Source organism: Leuresthes tenuis, unplaced genomic scaffold (assembly GCF_036924035.1).
Source record: "Leuresthes tenuis unplaced genomic scaffold, fLeuTen1.0.hap1 SCAF_23, whole genome shotgun sequence".
Lineage (NCBI taxonomy): Eukaryota > Metazoa > Chordata > Actinopteri > Atheriniformes > Atherinopsidae > Leuresthes > Leuresthes tenuis.
Window position 1 is genome coordinate 7,666,782 of NW_027325377.1, and position 6,516 is coordinate 7,673,297.

The window sequence follows — 6,516 nt, forward strand, 5'->3', positions numbered from 1 at the left end:
GTATTGATCAGTTTGCAAACTTTGACTACTGAACAGGTAAATAATTATTAGCACTTAAGTGAATCTGGAAACATGTTGGGATTTTTTGCTCGTGCTTCTCACTGTATTGCAAAAGGTCTCGGACTTTTCAATCCCCATCCACCCGAACTGAACATCAACTCTGAGGTTACACACTTCATAAAGGCTATAAAGCAGCATCAGTACAATGCTTCTTCCACAGGAGAAGAAAGTCTGTTTAAAGTCAAACAGCCGGAGAATAAATGTCATGTTTGGAAGGGTTATTGTTATGACCCTGAAGGAGGAGCTGTTTCACCTACATTTCGAACTAATGTTACAGCTGTTGATGATGATTTTCCTTCAACCAGTGGCCACAAATATCCCACCAAGCAAACAGTTCTAGAAGTCCAGCATCAAGAAGACAGCAACCAACCTGCAGCTCTAATAGATTTTAAAGGAGCCTTCAGAGGATTAAGAAAGCTGTATCAGAAAGCAGGGAAAAAAAGTCGGTGTAAAGTCAAACAGCCGGAGAATAAATGTTATGTTAGGAAGGATTATTATTATGACTATGAACAGAAATGTTATTTTTCCATCAGCGTACCTGAGGAAGAAAGAACCACTGGATCAGAGGACACAGATACACCACAGCTCCCTAAAGGAGGAGTTCAAACTAATGAATCTACAGTTCAAACTAATGTTACAGCCGTTGATGATGACTCTCCTTCAACCAGTGGCCACGATTTAACCGCCAAGCAAACACTTCCAGAAGTCCAGCATCGAGGATGTTGGGATGTTCCTGCACGTGTTCATACAATGAGAGACGCAGCAGCCTACGCAAGGAATGAGGATGGTTTGCCCAGCAGCAGCTTGGCTCTGCAAGAAGATCAGAATTGTTGGATCATCAGAAAGTCCCGCCTGTTCAAAGCTATGATTGACGGCACCAGAAGAAGAGTGAAGATTTGGATGAACCGGGCCTGCACAACAGCTGCATCTGGTGTGGGCAGGATAGGACAAACCCTTTTTTATATTTTCTGGAGAATCCATGACGTATGTCCAGAGATAACTATGATTTTGCTTCTGGGTTGGCTGATCTTACTCTTTTAGCCTTCTTTTCAGAGGCTTTTCTTTGTGCTGCTTTTCATGAGATTCAAAGAATGATTTGCAAGATTTTTTACTGAACCCAGAGATGATCTTGAAGCTCCCAGAACCTGGTGTTACCCTGCTTACATTTCTTAATCACCATAGTTTCACGGACCTTCTTCAGACACATTTGAAAGAACCCTTAGAAACATTTTCATCCAGTCCTCCCACGGCTGCTGCTGTGGGGATGAAAGTTCTGCTTCCATCGCCATAGAATGATGCTTTGACGCTAACACTGATTATAAATGTCGAGAGGACCAGACGTTTAAAAATTCCTTCTATGTAGTTTATTGTTAGCTTTATATAGCTTGTTAAATCTTCATTTGTAAGTCGCTTTGGATAAAAGCGTCTGCTAAATACATAAACATAAACATAAACGTCCACTAAACATCTAAGAAGAGTTAAAGAATTCAGGAAACGTTATGAAAACACACAGGCGCACCCAGATATCTTTAATATCTTACCTCATTTTTAAAAATCTAATTATTTTACAATCAGATGTGAACATGTCATCCATTTACAATAAAAAAAATATAAATAAATAAATGTATTTGTCCATATGTTTGATTAATATTTCAATCATAGAAACCTGTGGTCAGCTTCTGTGTGATGAGATTACTGGTTTATTTTCTTTTGAATAAAATAGAACTGAACAAAGAAACAATCGCTCTTCCTGAAGAATTAATGAACAACTTAAAATTTAAATCTTCATTTCACAGACATTTGAATAAAGAAATTATTAAAATTGTCTTCACTGACCAACTTAATCATATATAAGAGTCATGTTTCCCATCCGCTTCCTTTTAATGACACTTTTTAATGGTTTGGGAATTGAGGATACTGACTGTGGCAGTTTTTCAATTTAGTTCCGGCGCTGTGTCGAGCGGCAGCCAGCAACAGTGGCTCTCTCCCTTTCCGCACTTTTAGCCGTTTTTTCTTATTTATATTTTACTATTAACTTTTGTTTTTCAGTAGGTGGCTGTGCTAACCTTAGCCAACTATGTTTGGGAGTTTTCTTTCATGTTGTTTGTCCATGGGTCTCATTCTTTGGTCAATTTTTCCCGAGGCGCCTGCCAGACGGAAGCAGTTCTATGAGGCTGTTGCGGGGTGAGAGGTGTCTTCCATGATGTTTCTTGTCTTCTTTCGAGTTCTGGAGCAGTACAGATTCTGGATAGAGGGGAGAGGGGCTCAGATAATGTGCTCTGCAGTCCTTACAGTACGCTACAGTTTGGTTCTGTACTGTGTGGAGGCCTGAGAAGACACTAATCCAGTTGATGTGCTACAGAAGAAATCTATGATAATCATAAATGTTTCAGTGGCTGGATTACTATGCACAAACAAATGGAATAAAGTAAAAAAGTGCACGCTTTCAAATTTTTCTGATTCAGTTGAGCTCAGCACTGACTGATACTGTACAATGCACAAGATAATCTCCTCCAAAACTGTATTCAGAAGTTGTTTAAAATCAGAAAAAAATATTAATTTAGAGGAAAATGTATGTTAAAAAGAAGCAAGGATCAGGAGAAATATTTTTTTTATAAATGTATATCTATTAGAGGGGTAAACTTAGGGGGTAAAGGAGCAATTGTGATGAGGAATAAAGATTGTGTTGTTTTCTATGTAAATTTAAACAATGTTAAAAAAAATCAGGTGGTAAAAAAATCTGAAAATGAGGTATGATTAGCATCGTTTATCAAACGTACAATACTCACAAAAAAGTTAGGGATATTCGGCTTCCGGGTGAAATTTCCGGATGAACCTAAAATGAATTCTAACCTTTCCAGGTGAACTTAATGTGACCTTCAGTAAACATTTGAATACACATGTCCAATCGTTCAATATTTCAAGTCCTTTTTGCACAAGTTTCAGTTCTCTAACAAGGAGTTGAACGGCAAAATTCACATCAGGTGTTTAGTCCATGAATTGACCGATAAATTTCCTGGTTCAATTAGAATTAGTATTTAAACAGTCCTCCTCATCATGCTGTTCACATTTTGAAATTGTGAGACCAAGACCACACTTAATGAATGATCAACTGTGCCTCGTTGCGAGACTTCATAGACTTCTCAGACGGATGTGGCCACTGAGCTTAGATTGTCATCATCAGCAGGTTGCAACAGAGAGACTGGAAGAGTCACAGAAAGGCATAGAAGTGGACGTCCTTTGGCCACATCCCACACTGATGACTGCTTCATTGTGAACAGTGCCCTGCAGAACCGGATGATGAATCCCACTCAACTCCAGGCACATTTAAAGGGGAAGTTCGTTTTTTTACAACCTAAACCTTATTTCTGGCATAAAATGCGTTCATCTACTCACCGATAACAGTTTGGTGAAAGTCGGCGTCCTTCGGAAGATATTTAGATTACTCAAGATCCGTGTATATCCATATAACGGGAGAGAACAGGGCACTGACAATACAGCTTTTAAATAAGGCATTATCTGTCGTTATTACACCAATACTTTAAGAAGAATGAATGAATGAACGCGTACTATTGCACTCTTAGCTCATAGCTTCCGTGTTGTTGTCATCCGGGGCTATCAGGGGGCTTATAAAGGGTTTTCTACACACGCGTCTACTGGGATGAACGTATTTTATGCCAGAAATAAGGTCCAGGTTTGAAAAAAAAAACCTTACCCTTTAAGGGAGGTGACAGGCACCCAAGTGTCACGTCAGACCATTCAAAACCGAGTAGAAGAGCAGAAATATGGCCACCAACGGTGTTGGAAGGAGAGCGCTATGCATCAGCCACTGTTGTCACCTTGTCTAAACTGGTGTCACAGTGTGGGCAGGTGTGTCTAGTCGGTACAGAACTGCCCTGCACTTTATGAATGGTACAGTGACAAGCCCATACTACCTGAATAACTTCATTAATCCAGTCATTGTGCCCCTGCATGAACAACACAGGCCTGATTTCATCTTTATGGACGACAATGTTCCAGTTTATCGAGGTTGCATCGTTAGGGAACGCTTGCTGGAGACCTCAAATGGAGTGGCCTGCTCTTTCTCCCGACCTGAATCCCATATAAAACCTAAGGGATCAGCTGAGTCGTCGTGTAGAGGCTCGTAACTCTGCACCCCAGAATGCTAAAGGGCACATGACAAGTTATTGAGACATTGACATGTTCTGTTGTGGTATTAAGCAGAAATACAGTATCACTGACCTGTCACAGCAGCCAGCTGGAGCGGCCATGTGTCTTTTACACGCTCTCATCATATGCAAAAGTAATAATTGCAATTACAGATATCAACAGCGCTCCAGTTACATACCTGGAATCACTGCCTACAGCGAGAACATGTCACCTGGTACAGAGGTGAGCATCATTAACATGCAGAGACTGAGAATAAATGAGATGTCCGCTCATTAGAGCTTATAACGAGTCTGGGAAACGCGGCTGGGAATATCTGGGGACTACAGGTCAGTGAACTAGTGTCTGATTACAACATTACTATCATTACCACTGACGACCGAGCTCCTCCCCTGTCCTCCTCTGAAACGGTTCGGTTATAATTAGACATCAACAACAGCTCACCTGTGTCAGACGTCCCGTTGCTGCAAATAAAACCAATTTCATATATTAGGCTACCCCCAACCTAGTTGTTTATTAGTTTTAAATCGGTGAACAGTGTTTGTCTATGTTTGTCGCTCCTTTTTGTGTAATAAACTATTTCATCATTTATTTGCTTTTTTAGTGCTTTTTGAAAATGACCTTTTTGAAGGTTATCTGAAGGTTGCGTGATGGTTGTGTGATGGATTGATGTTGAGGTAGATACCCCCACACACATCTGTAAACGTGTTACATTTGATACACATTTCCTTATACGGAAAGCCTTGTCGGAATGGTGGGACATTTGCATGTCGGAATAGCGGGATGTCGGAATAGCAGGATGTCGGAATGGTGGGACATTTGCATGTCGAAATAGCGGGATGTCGGAATGGTGGGATGTCGGAATAGCAGGATGTCGGAATTGTGGGATGTCGGAATGGCGGGATGTCGGAATAGCAGGATGTCGGAATGGTGGGACATTTGCATGTCGAAATAGCGGGATGTCGGAATGGTGGGATGTCGGAATAGCAGGATGTCGGAATGGTGGGATGTCGGAATGGCGGGATGTCTGAATGGTGGGATGTCAGAATGTCGGAATGGTGGGATGTCGGAATGGTGGGATGTCGGAATAGCAGGATGTCGGAATGGTGGGATATTTGCATGTCGAAATAGCGGGATGTCGGAATGGTGGGATGTCGGAATAGCAGGATGTCGGAATGGTGGGATGTCGAAATGGCGGGATGTCGGAATGGTGGGACATTTGCATGTCGGAATAGCGGGATGTCGAAATGGTGGGATGTCGGAATGGTGGGATGTCGGAATGGCGGGATGTTTGAATGGTAGGATGTCGGAATGGTGGGCTGTCGGAATGGTGGGATGTCTGAATGGTGGGATGTCAGAATGTCTGAATGGTGGGATGTCGGAATGGCGGGATGTCTGAATGGTGGGATGTCTGAATGGTGGGATGTCGGAATGGCGGGATGTCTGAATGGTGGGATGTCAGAATGTCTGAATGGTGGGATGTTGGAATGGCGGGATGTCTGAATGGTGGGATGGCGGGATTTCTGAATGGGTGTTGCCACCCGAAAAAAAGAAACACAATAGAATCTAGGGCCCCGGAGCTGTCCATGGACTGGAGCTATGCTTTAACACAGAGAAATGCAGGTGGTCATACCTGCCAGCAGCAATAAGCACACATAATCGAAGATGATAATGATCGTTTTCTTTTTTTTGTTTTAAGTACTGCAACATTGTCATTTTTCAAAATAGTAATATTCATGTCCCCATAGTGCATATTTTATGTGGTTGATAGAGCTAAAAGGAAATCTTAGTGTGAGCTGACTGGCGGGGTGGTTAACAGTTATCTGGCTCGATTTACCGAGTGAGCAGGTGACATTTGTCGTCATAACAACAATTGCCCTCCCACGAGGAATTTCTCAGGAGCCGCTGCCACTGATAAAAAATATTGTTGTCTGTGAAAGCAGGGCTATTTACAAAGGATTTTCTTCTGCTCCTGTTGGCTCGACACATTGCTCTCTGGTGTGAATATGTGAAATACTGAGCCGCAAGTCAGCGGATGGAAGGACGAGCTAAAATATATAAGAAAAAGACCCTGAGACTTTCCTTTGTCTGCATTTGACATGATGGTGGACGGAGACCCTAACCTTTTAACTGACCCCTGTTCATTATTTTTTTTGTTTCCGCAGCTACCCTATGTTCATATCTGAGGAATGGTCGATTTCATCTCCATTTCTGTATACGTTACGAAGGCAAATAGAGTTTGACAAAAAAAGGAAACAACGTTTCTGTCAAACTCACCGGAAAGAAGAG